Raw genomic sequence first — 18,493 nt, forward strand, 5'->3', positions numbered from 1 at the left:
TTTTTCTTTTTATATTGGATATATGGTTGCTACGGGTAGTATTACCAGTTTTAATTAAATTTTGCCATTATGACATATCATTAAATGAGATTGCCCGATCTTTATGGTAAAAAGTTAATCGGATATTTGAATATCCTTAAAGTAGGTACATGGGGACTAGGGGCGTATTCACCCGATTTGATCAATTTTAGTCATAAGGATACACTGTTATTGATAGAGAGTTTCTCTAAATTTTATTATGATATTTTATATATTGGCCGATGTATGCGGCATAAAGACAACCGAAAGTTCGTAAATATTTATATTTGGTACATATATGGGAGATAGGGGATTGATTTTAGCTATGGCACGATGTTTTTTTGGCATGTAAAAGATGCTTCATGAGTTTTATCAAGATAACTTACATATTGACCGTTATATGTATATGGTATAAAGTCAATCAAAATTTTGAAAATACTTCTGTTAAGTATTTGCCGGCTATGGTAACCAATAACCCCATGACACATTAAAAGGAAAGGAAAGGACGTTCTTTTGGTAAAAAGTCAGTCATTTTAGACGTTAGATGTTATATCTTAAGGGCACTATTTATATACGGGTTTTCCCGATACTTTAATTTTTGGTTACTTTGTGTACTGTAATATGAAGGAATTAGAAGGAATTTAAAAGTTTGTTATATGGAAAGTAGGCGTGGTAGCATTCCGATTTCGCCCATTTTTACACTGTAAGACACCAATGTCAATATAATCAGAGAACGTAAATGAATTCATTAACATTCTCTGATATAATGTTGCGCATCGAATTGGATTGAAATTGGTCGAAAACTTCCTGAGATACACAATTTCACCTGAAGGTGGCGTAGGGTGAAGCCCTTCCCCACCATCTTTAATGCTTCAGACGTATTTATTTAGTGAGTTTTCGCATTATAAGCAGTTTTTGATATAGCCGTTATATGGGGAGTGGACATGGTTATAATGGGGTTTCACAAATTTTCACACTGTCAAAGAAGGCGCCAAGTAGATTTGCCCTGAACAAATTTGGTTGAAAAAGCTATAATAGTTTGTCAGATATGTACTTACAACCATGGGGGCTATGCCCACTTTTTAAAAGAGTTCAGCACATATGTGACTCACTATTGCGCTTTCCTGTATCAAATTACAGTTTTGTATCTTAATTTAGAGCAGTTATAGCACTTTTTAGGTGTTCGTTTAATGCCATTATGGGCGTGGAAATGGTCCGATTACTCCTATCTGCAATACCAACCTCCAACCAACTAAGGAACATATGTAGCAAGTTTCATCAAGATTTTTTAATTTTTACTCAAGTTACAGCTTGCATGGACAGACAGTCACTCGGATTTCAACTCGTCTTGTCATTCGCATTGTCAGGATAACAACCTAATCATGTTGCGATAGTATAATAAAAGAAAGAGATTTTTTAAAATCTGAAGACGGTAAAAGAGGAAGTACTCCTTCAACTTTTTGTTTCCCTGGACTATCTTAGCGTCGCTTTTTCAGAAATCTAAATTTTTTCATATCAATTTGTTTATTAATTGACATTAACCTATATTGTAACAATAGCCTTGGGGAATGTAGTTTGCTCCCAAAACTTTTTATAACTACATACATCCATTAAATATTTCATATCACATCACGTCATTTGATAATATGTCAAGCATATCTTACTTTGTGACATCTAATCATATCATATTCATTAAATCATATCCCCTCATGTCACATCACGTCGTATCAGCTGGTAGTGGATGGTATTATATCATTTCACAAAAAGAAAATTCGCTATATTTTAAAATTTTTCTTCGATCAAGGCGAAAAAGTAGCCAAAGGGCCGAAAAAATCAATTTAGTTTATGGGCCCGACACTGTAAACGAACTTGTAGCACAAAAGTGGTTTGCTAGGTTCCGTTCCGGTAATTTCGATGCCAAAGATGCACCACGCGTCGGGAGGCCTGTCGTCGAAAATTGCGATAAAATCATGGAAATAGTGTAAACAGACCATCACGTGAGTATTTATTTAATTGCTGAGGAACTAAAGATAAGCCAGAAAATCGTTTGAAATCATTTGCATAACCTTGGATTCAAAAAGAAACTCGATGTTTAGGTGCCGCACGAACTAACGCTCTCTGCTTAATCGCAACAAAATCGACCCGTTTCTGAAGCGGATTGTGACTGGCGATGAAAAATGGGTCACTTACGACAACATCGAGCGCAAACGGTCGTGGTCAAAGCTCGGGGAAGCGGCCCAGACGGTGGCCAAGACCGGATTGATGGCCAGGCAGGTTTTGCTGTGTGTTTTGTGGGATTGGCAAGGAATCATCTACTACGAGCTACTCCCCTATAGCCAAACGCTCAATTCGGCCCTCTACTGCCAACAACTGGACCGCTTGAAGGCAGCACTCATCCAGAAGAGGCCATCTTTGATCAACAGAGGCCGAATTGTGTTCCATCAGGGCAACGCCAGGCCACAAACGTCTTTGGTGACTCGCCAGAAGCTCCTGGAGCTCGGATGGGAGGTTCTAATGCACCCACCTTATAGTCCAGACCTGGCACCAAGTGATTACCATCTTTTCCTGTCCATAGCGAACGCGCTTAATGGTGAGAAGTTGGCCTCAAGAGAGGCCTGTGAAAATTGGCTCTCCGCCAATAGGGACGCAGTCTTCTACGGGAGGGGTATAGTGAAGTTGGCATCTCGTTGGCAACAAGTTTACGAATAAAACGGCGCGTATTTGACTTAAATCGGACAAATGTACACAAAGTTATCATCTTTTGAAAAATCAATAAAAAAAAAAACCGAATGAACTTTTTACTTTACCTAATATATCATATCGTACAATATGAAATCATATCACTTGTATATCACATCACACAATGTGACATCTCATCGCTTTATACTCGTAAATGTGACATCATATCACACCAACATAGATTGATATCAAGTGCTTCTTCCTGTAGTGAAAGGCCGCTATAAAATTTGTACAATGCAATGAAGCTTTATCATTCGATATTATCTCCGTCTAGATTTGTTGTAATGGTCCTTCAACATTTCGACACCGGTTGAAGCTTCGAGGCCTTGACGCCCTTCATTGAGTGAAATCTGGAGGATACGAAAGATGGATGAGAAAAAATTCTTTCAATTTATCGATCGTGGCACAAGCTAAATGAATGGACGATTTCAAACACCGCAAGTCACTCTTGTTTGTAAGAATTATGCTGGTACGGTTACGACAATATTCCATAAATAAGTACTGGACCGTTGAATATTACAGTTTTGTATTAACGATGCTTTTTCTCTCAGGAATCTATATTATATTTAAGACCCGAAATTCCTTTTTACGTCACCTTGAGTTCAATACCTTGAGAACAATTGTATGAAATTTCATAAAACTTTAACAATATTCAAGTCAATTTGAGACGAATAAAAGCAAATCAGTATGGTGTAAAAAATCATATTATATTTATTTTTTCAAAAAAACAACCCTTTAGATGAGCCAAACTTTGTATGCAACAAATTGAGCTCAGTTTCACTTAAACTAAATCATGCGCTTTCCAATTAAACACATTTTCATAGAAAGCCTCCGCAAAAGCTCTACATTGCAATAAAATAACGGAAATAACTTTCAAAAGCTTAGCAATGGCTTGTAGTTTCCCGTTAACGACCACGGAAATTAAATCAAACAACAAACTAAAAGCACCAAGTAAGTTGCCGAAGTGAAATTATTGCTTTCGCCACTTTGTTGTTGTTGAAAAAACGAGTAACTTTTTTCACATTTATTAACATTCACTGCTCTGTCTTTTACTATGTAAGCTTACAGAGCGACCGCTGTTGTTAACATTACCTGCACATATATGCGATTGTTTAACATAAGTGGGTCGCATCTCCAACGTTTTTGTGGTTGCTGTTGTTGTTGCGTGCTTTGAAGGCACACTAGGCATAATTTGTTGGTTTCGGCTCGTCAATTGGTCGGCGTAGGCGGCTATTCGGGCAGGTGGTGGCGCCGTGTTTACATGTGTGTATGTATGTATGCATGTGTATATCATCGATGTTTGGCGGGTAATTGCATCGCCACGACCAGAGTCCTACTTCAGTTGTTATCGTTCGGTTCGGCTGTTTGGTTTGCTCAGCGACAAAATGGATTTGCCGTTAATATTTCGTCCTCTTCGAATGATTCAATGAATGCGCTGTTGTTATTTGCGGTGCGTAAGGCGCGTGTTTAACAAATTGGAGTGGAGTTTGTGTTACAACAACAACAACTGATAAACAAAGTGTACATTTATTGTGATATTTTTCGATTTTTCGATTTTTCTTCGTTCTCATTCAAGCAAATTTTCACCGTTCAAGTGCATTCCTTGTTGTTGTAGTTTTTTGTGCGTTTAAATAATTATTTTTTGTTGTTGTACTTACCGCTGTGAATGCCGTGTTGTTTGCAGCGCTGAAAATTCGTTGTGTCACTTCAAATGTTCTAACGGCATGCAATTTTCAAAGTGCTTTCCAAGTGATTTGCAAGTGATTGTCTCTGGTTGTGCGTTGACGCGACAGTTTCTGTGTTTTCCTTTATCTGTTCATTCTTGCGAGTTTCATGCGTGAAAGTTTATAAAGTTTCTGTGGCGATTTCTTTAGTGATTGACAGGTGAATCGGCAGACATGTGGTAGTTTTTGGAATCCTATTTGCGAAAAAAGAAAAAAAAAATTAAATACATAATTACATACATACATATGTACATATGCGTGTAAACATATGCATGTATAATTAAAATAATTGATTTATGTCTTTTTTGTAATGCTTGTCAGTGTTCTTGACAGTTCAGTGTATCGGCTAGGCTCTACATTTCTTAAAGAGAGCGAAAGTTTCTGAGTAAAAGTAATCACAGTGATTTTGTATAGTTCGGCGACAACTATAAACAACAACAAAAATAATATTAATTGCAGTGCTGTTCTTGACTGGACATTGGATGAAATGATTTAGTGGATTAAAAGGTAAAACTGAAAATTTTTTTTGGGTGCAATACAAAAAAATAAACAAAAAAAAACATGTAACAAAACCAACCATATAATATACATTTTCATGTTTAAAGTCAAAATAATTTTACAAAAATATTAAGCTTTCGAACAAAATTTGCTTGTAATCTGATTGTACTTGAATAGGATTTTTTGCGTCAGTGTTTAATAATTCTGGCGACGCCAAAAATTTCTCTTTTATTATTTTTAATATAATCAAGCACCAAAATCACTAAAGTTTACTTATGCATTTTTACAAAATTATTAAACAAATATATTTTGTGCTTTGTGTTTGCAAATTCATAAGTCCGAAAAAACTAGAAAAATACTCTGTATATCGCATTGTAATTACTTTATAGGTTCTCTAATGACACAGAACATTTTTAAGGCGCTATGGCTTTGTTAAGGGGTTAGTTTAGAGCTCTGAGCCTAGGCCTAACTTTGACAATTTCTGCTGGTAGTAAGGAAAAAGGATTAAAATTCCCTCCTTTCATGATTTATTATTTATATATTGACATTTTGTTGCAAAATGGCGGCTACTGTGCCAATCTTTGGAATTAAATTTTTTTTGCAGGAGAGCCTCTACATGCGATAGTATTTTTGACAGTACGTGCTATCAAAACCAAATTATAAGGTCTAGTAAGAAATATAGGCAACCGGTTTCTACGATAACTTGTTACCATTTTGAAGTTAATTTCATAATGCCACTCTCATAGAAACACTCGTCCTTGGCAAGAAACTGGATTAGTCGATTTTGACTGGCTTCTCTTGCAGGCAATTTTTCACATGCAAAATTATTTGCCAAACACAAGAACAGCTACTTATCACTTGGTGCCGGATCCGGAATAAAAGGTGGATGCATAAGAACTGCCCAACCAAGCTTCGGAGATTCTGGCGAGCCACTGTAGATGTATGGCCCAGCTTTGTTGTGGTGGAAAACAATAATTCCTCTATTGATCAAAGCTGACCACTTTTGGGCGATTGCACAATTAATTTTTTATAACGCTTCGACACTAGAGCGTTTCGGACAGCACTATTTTCATTATTCAACCAATTGAATAATGTGTTTGGGACCCTAAAGCGTACATCAAGCCAAAAGCAAAACAAGAAAAAACGTTAACTTCGGTTGCACCGAAGCTATAATACCCTTCACAAATACAAAAGATTTCTTAAAAGAACTTGATTTTGATCGGTTAGTTTGTATGGCAGCTATATGCTATAGTGATTCGATTTGAACAATGTTCTTGCAATCTTCTGCCAAATTTCGTGAAGAAATCTCGTCAAATGGAAAAGTTTGCCTTACAAGCACTTGCTTGCGATCGTTCAGTTTGTATAGCAGCTTTATCCTATAGTGGTCCGATATAGGCGGTTGCCACAAATGAGCAGCTTCTTAGGGAGAAAAAGATGTGTGCAAAATTTCAGATCCATGTCGCAAAAACTGAGGGATTAGTTCACGTATATATAGATAGACGGACATGGCTATATCAACTCAGCTCAATATGCTGATCATTTATACATATTTTTGTAAGAAAAAGTTTAAAAACCCTTCTCCACCTTAAAGAACTGTGTCTTCCACACGTTTTAAAAATTGTAATATCAGCCAATTATTATATGTATTGAAAAATCGAAATATTTACGAAAGCAAGCTTGTCAGTTACCAGTTTTCAACTTTGTTCCATGTTTATTGTCTCAAACAAGTAAAGTGCGACAAAGCTCCGTTAAAACTGAACATTTGAGGTGAAATATGAAGATAATATAAAAATTTGAGAGTTTTAGAAAAATGTGTTAAACATCATAAAATATACAGTCTGATTTCGCCTATTTTTAGATACTAAACTTATCTTATCTAGGAGCAACATACCTTCTTATATTACTACAGCGTCTTAACAAATATCCGAGACACGTACTACGAAATCACTCGCATAGACGTACAACAAGGATATCGCTGATGTACATTATACAAAGTCGGTTGGTGTTAATAATAAAAATTAGTATAGTATAGCGATCCATGAAATGCCATTGAATGACCAAAACAGGATTGTTTGGGCCAAATAAATATGGTAGACATTGGCTCATTATAACCACAAATGCGTGACAAAGGGTTTGACGGTTTCCTGCTTCAAAAAGATGGTGATATATTTTGGTGGAGTTTTCTTAAAAGACCAGTGTATGCCAGAAATTTCCTGAAAAAATTGTGTGTGAAAAAGTAGAATTAATATGCGAAAATATTTCTTGGAATGAAAAAAAAAACGTCTTTTGTATAACCATAATTGACTAATCAAAAGTTATACCTTAGCTATGATTAGCAGACAATATTTGAGCGATTAATAAGGGCTCAAATATTGTCTGCAGCCGTATCTGAATAATAGATACTAACAGACTGAGCGGTAAAAACTGTCATACTAGACAAGGTAAAAGGCCAGCTCCATCTTATAAGAAAACAGAACGTAGTATGGTATACAATACTATAATTTTGGAAAAATCTATTTAATTACGAGTATGTGGAATGCATTTTATTTAAGAAGAAAATAAGACAATTTCAATATGAATTCAAGTACTACATCTTATACCCGGCGGAAACATCATATACCAAATTCTCCGAAATTATAAATTTTTAGTTAGAAGAGTGATCAAATACAAATATAATCTGATTAAATTTCATTTGAACTGGTCCATTTAAACTGCGGCCGCCAACCCAATCGATAAACAGTTTTCCTAGTTTGGTACAACCTTTTTTTTATTCTCGAATGAAAAAGTTAAAGAAACAGTATTTTAAAAACGTCGTGTTGGCATCAACACGACAGAAGCAAAGGTTCTAAACAGCTCTTATGGATCGACTTAAAACATTTTGGGTAATGTTTTGGGTATGAAGCGTATCAATGCTAGACTCGTATCAAACTAGCGGAATCTTTTGCAAAAACGATGTCGACTAGAGGTGAGAAAAGAGAGGTTTGACAACTTAGCTGAGGACCTAACATTCATCAAACGCATCATTACTGGTGACGAGACGTGGGTTTAAGAATATGACAGTGAAGCTGTCCAAAAATATAGCAAATAACGCTTCAAAAATGAGCTGAAATAGAAAAAACCACGTCAAAAATCAAGGTGATGCTTATTGCTTGCTTTGATTATCATGGTGTGGTGCAGCATCAATTCGTTCTATAGGATCAAAAGGTCAATTAGGAATACCTTTTAGCCATTTTCAGGCGTCTACGAGAAGCAATTCGTTGTAAACGACTGGCAGATGAAGATTCATGGATTTTTCACAACGATAATATCGTCAAAGTTGTTTTAGGTAATCACGACTCTCGTAGTCATGGCTGTCACTTTTCGCTGAAGGCACTGAACTCCATACCAATCACAGACGGGACTTATAACAAGTGTATGGAAAATTGGATTAAGTGTTGGCATGCTCGTATTGGCTCAGGAGTCTGTTTTGAAGGTGTTAATAAAAATTTGTATTAAAATTCCTGGAAATGAGTTTATGCATTTTTTTTGTTCAATCCGGGTTGAATTTGATCCGATGTGGTTATTAGTTTTAACTATATGAAATATTATAACCAATAAAGTTGGAAAGCTTCAGCTTTGAGAATGCCTTATAAAAAAATTTGAACACGTTTTTGTAATGCTCCTCTTAACCACAAGTACCCTCCATTTATGCGGTTTGAGGTTTTTTCTCGTTATGTTTACATTCTAGAATTTTTCCATACATCTTATTTTGATAATAAATATTAAAAGATTCGACACAGTCTGAACTTAACTCAAGCCTTCGAATATTTTTTAAGGACAGACAAGTAAACATATGGCAAATATTTATGTGATATAGAATTTGTAAAAGGTTTCTTAGATAAAATTTAGCACACACATACATTCATACATGCATATGCTAATACAATTCATAAATTTAACCGCATGAATAATTAACAGACTTTTTAGAGATATTAATACATTCTATATATATATATATATATATATGTAAATATGTACTCATATTCATCCTCTTCAGTAAATCCAGTGGCAACGTCGCAATCCAAGTACACGTATAAATACAAGTGTGCTGCGAACAATCGGACACTTGAAAGCGCGTCGTCGTTGAATGAATAAAAAATGAAGGAAAAGCCCTAAATATACTTGTAACATTCACTTCCGCGTCCTTGACGCGAACACATGCATACATACAAACAAACAAACATATTTTCTGCTCTTCACAAAATGTTAATGTTAATTAAGAACTATAGTAAATGCAAAAGCAACAAGAAAACAGCAAGCAATAACAGGACTACAATGTCCAACTAAGACAATAACAATAGAATTAAAATCAGAAAAAACGAGTAAGTAAGGGTTAAACTCGAATGCAATCGAATATTTGATACTCTTGCGTTGGTGACATTCTGAATCGATGAAAATCAAGCAGAAAGACGAAAATAATTTTTTAAGATATATGGAGGCTATAGCAAGGTTTAGATCGATTTTACTTATAATCACCACTAAACCATATTGTGGTTACAAAAATAATATCCACTTATTTTCATTCATATATCTAATATTTTGATATATAAACATTTTAAAGTCAGATGAAAAGTCGAAAATCACTATATCGGGTATATTTGGGTTAGGGGAAGCTCTGGGCAGATTACATGCACTTTTGAAACTACTCAAGTATACTCGAGAACATATTTCCACGTAATTTTATGAAGATAACTCTCACACTGATATACATACTCGGCATAAAGTCTGCTAGAATATCGAAAAAATAACGGGAGTTTTAAAATTTAGAATTTCGTGGGTTTGGAGAGTCCAACTGTCAAATTTTTTTTTATTATGTTGGTAACATGTCGCTGAAGTACGATACAATTTTCAGTTGTATTCATTGCTTGCTTTGTTTGTGGCAGCCGCTAAGTTCTATATGAGTTTGGCGATTTATGTTTGTTAAAAGCTCATACTTCGTTTCTTGTTCGTGAATTATTGGCTATAAATTATACCGTAGCCATCATCTATATTCGCCAGACATGGCTCCATGTAATTTTTTCCTATTTCCAAAAATAACCTTTAAGGGACGTCAACAAGTTTACAAGATAGCTGAAAATCGCTGAAAGAGCTTAAGGCTATCCAAATAAATTGAATTTGAGAAGTGTTTCGACGATTGGAAGAAGCGCTGGCATAAGTGCCATAATAACGAATGGGAACTATTTTGAAGGCGACAGCATAATGTAGATTAATGAATAAATCTTTTTCTTTAAAAAACGAAACTTCCCGTTATGTTTTAAACACATTTCGTATGTGGTGTAAAGGAGCTGTGGTCATTCGTGGATTGATTTAAATCATTTTCGTCACAGAAATATAGTAAGTCCAATATACGTTAAATTAATTTTGTCAAATATCTTACATATTGGCCGATATATGAGGTAAAAAGTCAGCCGGACGTTTAAAAAATTGTATGTTGGGTATATATTGGCTAGTAGTACTACTCCGATTTTATCCATCTTTAGCATCGCGACATATTATTAGCATAAAAAGATGCCCTGTGAGTTTCAGCAAGGTTCCGCATAGATGTACCGATATATAATATATTATATATGTATATATGGCATATAGTCAACAGGAAGTTTGAAAACCTTAATACATAGTAGTAGATACTTGGGGCTAGGTGAACTATTGACACGATTTTATAAATTTTTGGCTTCAGTACACATTATAACTAGGAAACGCTGCTCTCTGCATTTCATTAATATTTCTCACAGATTAACCGACATTTTCCGTAAAAAGTCAGCCATAGGCAGCTTGAAAAGTTATAGTACTATTTCGACTATTTTTGGTTGTCAGCTGGCATAACTTAAGGAAATATTTCTTCAAAGTTTTATTCTGCTAACTGTATTGGTTCTTTTTTTATATACTGTAAAGTGAAAGAATCAGATAGAATTTAAAATTGTGCCATACGGAGAGTAGGCGTGAGTGTAGTCCTTTTCATAGCGTGATATAACGATGTCAGTATAGTGTTATGCACTTAATTTTGTTGAAATTAATCGAGTAGTTCTTGAGTTAAAAGAATTCACCACAAAGTTGGCGATGTCACGCCCTCTATCCAATTTTTACATCGCTTTTTATACATCCCCGTCGTACTGTGTTTAGTGTAAACTTTATTGCTGTTGACGTTACTCTGTAATGAGTTTTTGTAGTTTTCAACGTAACCCTTGTATGGAGAGTGGGCGTGGTTATCAACCGATTTTAAATTTTCATTATATATACAGTGTGATTTAGAGGTGATAAAAGGGTTTGTCCTGCGCGAGTTTGGTTGATATACTTAGCTTCAAGGACTTGTAAATGTAGACATATTAAATTAATTACAGGGCGAGACCATGCCCAATTTTCATGAAAATTTGAAGCACAGATGCCTAGATCGATGATCTGCTTCTAGTTATGGTTTTTTATCTTAATTTGTTGCTTAGGTTTAGCAATTTATATTTTCGAAAAACGGTATTTTGTGGGCGTGTTAGTAGTCTAATACCGCCCATTAGGAGTATCAATCTCCACAGGGCACCAAGCAAGAAGTGTACCATTTTTCAACAAGATAACTTAATTTTTACTCAAGTTATCGCTTGTACGGATAGACGGACAGACGGACATATAGACAATCATTTGATTGATGACAGAATTCAACTTGTCTCGTCATACAGTTTATTTTTATATATTTATATATATTTTATAATTTCTATATCGCTCTTGACTAGTTTTAGGTGTTAGGTCAATAAAACCGCTATACTCTTGCTTGTGTGTTGCGAGTGTACAAAAATCATAAGCAACAACAGCAGTGTTGAGTGTCAAAAGAATGAAAAGCGTCAAACAATAGCATGTATAAGAGCGAAAAACGCTTGAAGAAGTTCTTCTAATGACTTGGGGGCACAACAGCTTGTTCGCCTGTCAATGTGCATGTATGAGTAGATGTGTGTGTGTGTGTCTGAATAAGCTTGCTTCGCGCCACTGAAATTTGTAGTTAGTGGGTCAAGTCTACGCTATTCTTCTCAGCCATAGTCATGCAAATTTGTATGTTTGTGTATATTTATATATATGTGTGTAGTTCTATGCGTGTGTCTGCATGTACATATGTATGTGTGTGTGTTTTTCACCGCGAGCTGAGGCGCTGCATGATTTACGCGTTTGACTTGCATATTCTCAAGGCAGACAAGTGAAAGCAGACTTGCTCGCTAATATGCAGAAAAATCAAACTAACGGTAACAGAGGCAACCAAAAACCGTTGTGAATTTGGATTAACTTTTGAAAAACTGAATTTTCTTCGTTAGTCGATGCCGTGGGCTGGTTCGGCGCATACACACAAATATATTAATTTGTCTGCTTTGGCTGTTGTGGGCACATACATACATACACATATACTTACATGCAAACTTACATCCATACACATATATACATACATACATTCAAATATACCAACATTTATACAAAAATCCAGTTAAAAATTGCATAAATGCAAATTAATGTTTTGACATTGCTGAAATGCCGACTGCCTAACGGTAAGGCTACACGACGAACGGACTGGCTGTGCGAATATCTGACTGTTTGATTTAATATTTGTCGAGTCTCAAAGGATGGCATTCATTTGCCGCGGAATGCTTGACTCGACGATGAACAAAAATAATAGCAAATTCGCGAAATTTTACCCGCGCTTCAGGTAGAGGGGAGCGGAGAGAGCGCAGCAAATGTATGCAAATGCTATGCAACTCTGCTAATAGAAATAAAGTTTCCGCTTTTGATTTTTAGTCGGAAATGATGTATGAGTTTACATCAGTGACAAACAATGGCGCTTGAAAAATTTGTCAATGGAAAATTCTTGTGACAGTTATATACGATTAAAGACATTGGTAAGACCTCTAAATTTTTCACAGCTGTGATGGTTTTCACAAATTATAGCACTCTGTTTGCTTAAGGTCTGTATATGAAAATGTGAAGTCCGTAGCAGGATCTCTTATTGAGCAAACTTTTATTGAATTTTCATCATTTGCATTCGAAGAACATTTGTGTCCGAAGTTGTGAAAATAGAGTAATTTAATCTCATAGAAAACTCTAGAAAATTGTTTCTCTTTGAAAGCAGGTTTCTCTATGGCATAAATATATGAATATATCGAAAAATTGGATAGGTAAACCCATCTACTTTTACGGATGTTATTGACCTTAGGAGATATTTTCTCTTGTTCGCTAGATATACAGTTCATACTCAATTCAATTCTTGTAGATTCTGAAGAGCTATATAAAAGCTAGGTTAGATTAGGTTAGGTTAAGAGATTGATCCTAACAGGGGTCTCACTTGTACACCTTAGTATGATGGTCCGTCTTGGTACCTAATATACCTATATAATTGATCATAAGACGCTCATAAATCGGCAAAGCGCTTTGAGCCTATCACAAATTTGCTAAGGTGGTTAATATCAGTTTTGGTTTATGTTTTCTGGTTCGCCCAAGGAATGACTGCCGAGATGTTTCAACCTTAAAAACCTCCCTTCAATCTTCCCTCTTATCTTTGACTCATCCGTGAAATAGCTCAGTGCGTCTCTTCTTCAGCGCCTTCTTCCCGTCCGCATATTCCTCGTCGGTATGTGGTTTTCCGAGATGCAGTTGAAGATAAAGAGAATTTCAGAGAGTCCCTGTTTCGACCTTTGGATACCACGTTGAGGTATCCTTCGGTTGGTTCGTAGACAGTAGTTTGAAATTTTCGTTTTATCACCAGAGCAACGTCGTCAAGGTATGCTATCATGTGACAAGTCCGTTCTTCAAGTTCTTTCAGCAGATCATTTATCACCAAGATCCTGAGCAGTGGGGGAAAGTAACCCATCCGGCGAGGTGCCCAAAAGTATTACTAAAACAGGCTTATCCTGGAGACATTATTAGCGCCTTTCTGACGCAACTAAGATTTCACTCTCCTTGGATCAGTGGAATGGAGTCTTTTCACTTCCACTTCGAAGACGAGGAAAGTGATGTTGGGTTAACGATTGTTGGCCAAGTCCTGGAGCGAATTTGAGCGAACTAGGTGCCCTAGTTAATTGAATATTGCTATTTCTAAAACAATGCAAAATCTCGATTTCGCTTTCAGTATCGAACTATTTTGAACTCAAATTGACTAACATAATTTAGTTTCAGTAAAATAACGTGAATTTACCGGTTGGGTGGACATAACTGTCTAAATCATGACGTGCCCTTTGTTGTGAATTTCATAAACTTTTATTTATCTCAACGATTTTAGACTATTAATAAACCGTTATTCGATAACATCGCTGATAGCCTCGTGTGCGGAATACCGTTATAAAATGTACAAAAATATTACTTGCAATCCAATTAGAAAAGCATATTTCATTTATAGCAAACTATAGCATCCTAGCTGGTATTCTCGAGTGGAAATACATATATTCGCATATACTTATATACATACAGACATATGTACTTACATATATGTGTACTCATGTATGTGTTCATTTGTAAACATTGCACTTTCACGAATTCCCAGCTCAAGTTGATGGAATTGAACTTTTCACTCTCCCAACTTGTATTTTTAAGCTTTTGCTAATGTATGTGCATTAGGGTGGCACTTAAATGGTCAAATGAGCGATAGTATTCGGCTTCATTCCCTAAGTCAATAGAGATGAGGAAAACATACAAATGGAGACGATTAAGAGGCATACCTGTGAGAAATTAAAAAAGTTATATTAAAAATAACATATTTAAACATTAAATCGATATCGGAAATAGTTTGTGAGTTACAGTAAGGCTGAATGGAGACGCTTAAGGCATAGGTCTCGCTGCAAGCCTCATTTTATTTCTATCTATCTACAGCCTTCTAAAGTGTAGTCGCTTAGTTCAATGAAACAATTTAGACGTGTTTTTCTCAAAACTCTATTTTTAAAATTTGCAAATTCAACTTCTTTTTTAAAACACCGCCATTTTGGTACTGATTTTTTCTGACCGCAGGTCATTGTACGAACAATATCTTCTGGTAGTGAATTATTTTTGGGTTTTTGCAACGGTGAACAAAATCTCTAGATAATACCTTCTCCACCGGCTTAAGAACCGAAATTTCAAAATTTTTTTTATAAATTTTTCCTTCACTTGAGTACCACCCTAATGCATTTACACAAAGGACTAAACTCAAATAATTTCACTTTGTAGTTTTGTGCTTTTTTTTGTCGATTTGGCATCTCACATGTCACTGCACTAAGCAGACAGCCAACACTGTCTATCCATCTATTTATCTCGCTCAACAAACACTTCAGCTGAACAAGTGGTACAAATGTACGTGATCTCACTATGCAAATGCAGAGATTTTCCAAAAGTGATTTCGAAAGTGAAATTCAAATATCAATGGCATTGCTGTCGACTGCAGCAGAAGCATTAAATTCAGAAATACATTTGAAAAATGGAATAGAATTTGATAAGCGTAAGCTCAGGAGGCGGTGTCCATAGTAAAGATTATATCACATGGATAAAGCGTAAGTTGGATAAATCTGGCTGAACTACAATAAAAAAGTCATGGGAAATAATATATGTATATTATTGCTATATTTATATATTATATGATGAGAGAGCTGGCAGTCAGCTTGTAAACTGGGTCAATTCTAAAATACCAGAGTATGGTTTTGTTTTTCAAGAAATCATTTAAGCTCCGTGTGCTTTGCTGAATTGTGGAGGATCCCAAGATGCCTGTAATATTAGTTTACACACTTTAGTTTGCCGCTTTTGTTGTTGTCAAAGGAGTCTTGATGATTATTGTCTTATATGTTGAGCGCTGAGGCAGTCAATCTTCTAAATACTCAATCTACGAGTGTCTGTCGACGGACCGTCCGCTACAGTCTAAAACTTTATTCAAACATTTAATGTGAGACTAAAGCGTCTGGGAACGGTGAGTAACACATATGGACGATTTTGCAACAACCTAAATATGAGTCTTGGACTACGGTCAAAATAAATGAAACTTTAATGATGCTATTTTTATATATTCGGTTCAAAAGGAATACTCAGATCGACCTCGTGTATGAGATGAGGTAATAAAATCAGGCTAACCGATTTCGGTGGAGTCCACCAAAGCCCGACGGTCTTCACCAATTTTGAAAAACCTTGTGAACTGTTTCCAAAGCCAATATGTCAAAAATCACTGTGTATTATTGAAACATGTATAAACATGCCCTAAAAAAAACAATCGATACAGTAGTTTTTTTTATTTCCTAAAAATCAGGTCTGTCCTTTAAAAACTAGTGTCCTGTCTACCATAATAAGAACAAGAACAATTATTGAAAGAACCTTGCCGTATTCGGGAGGAAGTAAGGGCTGAGGCTATAAGGAATTCAGCATCGGCAAGTTCCGGAAATGATTTTATGATCAAGTTTATACGCCATTTGAGTATACTTTGGTGTTACCCTAACTAGGTTAAGAATCCTTTTACAATAGAAGAGATGCGACTGAATATCTGAAGTGATAAAAGTAATCAGCCATTTGTAGGCTCCTAAAAATATACCTTTTTCATGCTTATAGTTCCTGTTTGGTCTTTTTATTCCCTGAACAGGGTATATTAAGTTTGACACAAAGTTTGTAATACCAAGAAGGTAACGTCGGAAACCCTTTTAAATTTATAGATAAATGATTAGCATGACGAGCTAAGTCGATTTAGCCACATCCGTCTGTTTGTCTGTCTGTATGTACGCGAACTAGTTTCTCAGGTTTTCAGAGATCGATCTTAAATTTAGGATATGACTGTGCTTGTGCTTGTATGGCGAACTTTTTCATTTGGTGAGATATCTTCACGAAATTTGGAACGAATCATTAACTAAGATAATAATGGAATCTCCGAAGAAAATGTTCAGATCGAATCACTATAGCATATAGCTGCCATACAAACTTAATGATTAAAATTAAGTTCTTGTAAGGAATATTTTGTATTTGTGAAGGGTATAGTAGCTTCGGTGCAAGCGAAGTTAACAAAATTTTTAATTTCCATGTTATTGCAAGAACATTCGATTATAAAGGTTGTGTGCGGCTTACTAATCCGCGTAAACAAGCGACTTCAGGATTCTATAGCATTCCCCATTGACTGTAACATTATGACCGGCTTCATTTTTGAAGAAATATGCACCAATGATTCCCTCTGCTCATAGAGCACACTAAACAGTGACTTTTTGTTCCGGAATAAGTCTGTTCATTATAATATGGCAAGCCGAACCGAACCACAAGTTAAAAAATAAACACCCGTTATCTCTTCTCTTTCTGTGAAATATTAAATAAAGTTAAATTTATTTTTAATGAGCTGATGACTATTGTTCTAACGCTGAGTAGAGAGAGTACTCTAGTTCCAGCTATACAATACGAAAGCCATACCTAGAAGTCATCAAATAGCCGGCCTCAAGTGCTTAGTAAAGTGTTTAAACATTTAAGCTTAAAAGTATAAAACATTTAAAAGTTATTGTGTTCACCAATTGACCGTTGACTGGTAGGATGTGCAGCCCGGGTATAAATAAATATCTTCGGTGGATAGTAAATGCATAATTGATACAATGTAAATACTGCTACGAGCACCAAGCGGTTTTCATAAATATAACAGTTATTTATACGAACAAGTACGTGTGCATTGCCTCAGACTGTCCTTTATAGTGAGCGGATAAAGGGTGTGGAGCATGCGCTTCGCTTTGGGAATTATTGCATGTGGTTTTCTTTTCCGTTTTCCGTTTTTTGCTTTTATTTAGCTTTTCTGTTTTTTACAAATATAAACGTTATTTTTTGCTACTGACACTCATTCATTTTCTTTTCTTCCTTCTCCTCCTGCTACGCTATCCACGACAGGCTGGCGCTCAGCTGGTAGTGGCTTACGTCCGTATCACCGGATGACATGTGGCATAATTAATTTGCAACAATTCGTAATTGATTAACCATTGAAAGTCGTATATGTATGAGGTTGATATGGAAAGTAAATGCAAATATGTTGCCTGTAAATGGAGGACAAACGGGTTTTTAACTTATGCACATATTCATTTACAGTTGTTTGCTTGGGTTTAAAAAGCCAGCAGTTGTTTTATTGTCGAATTAAAATATGACATAGAGAAATAACGGAATATACGATTATATTTCAGTTATAATATATAAAAAGATATCGCGAAATTATCGATGAGTTGTTTAAAGCGGCGACAACACTAAGCAATATGTTGAATTGGAATTTCATATTTATTGTAGTTGGGAAAAAAGCAGTTATATTTATATAATTTATAGTATTGGGTCTATATTGTTGACGAACGAATTAATTTAGTGTCAAATATATCGTCTTACGTTTCTTCAGATAAGCTCTCATATACGTACATACAAGTATGTTTCGATAGGTATTGACTGTCTGCCTTGGACATGCCAATTTTGCATATCTTGTATTGATATTCTTTTTTTACATAGTTTCAGCTTGCTCTCGAGCTCCTCTAAACTGCTATCAAAAGTGGGTGCAGTTAAAG

The 18,493-nt window shown here is 35.6% G+C and overlaps 1 long non-coding RNA gene across 2 annotated transcripts in view; it reads right to left on the minus strand.

The window, feature by feature from the left end:
* LOC118680990 (uncharacterized) overlaps positions 1-18,493 on the minus strand; it is a 36,365-nt gene that overhangs the window by 695 nt on the left and 17,177 nt on the right. The window contains exons 3-4 of one of the 2 annotated variants that reach the window (XR_004976619.2): positions 6,871-7,192; positions 4,416-4,675 (exon numbers count right to left, since the gene is read on the minus strand). This is a non-coding gene — a long non-coding RNA (uncharacterized lncRNA). The remainder of the gene's footprint in view (positions 1-4,415; positions 4,676-6,870; positions 7,193-18,493) is intronic. The other variant, XR_004976620.2, reaches the window with a different exon arrangement.

This window comes from Bactrocera oleae, chromosome 4, assembly GCF_042242935.1.
Source record: "Bactrocera oleae isolate idBacOlea1 chromosome 4, idBacOlea1, whole genome shotgun sequence".
NCBI lineage: Eukaryota > Metazoa > Arthropoda > Insecta > Diptera > Tephritidae > Bactrocera > Bactrocera oleae.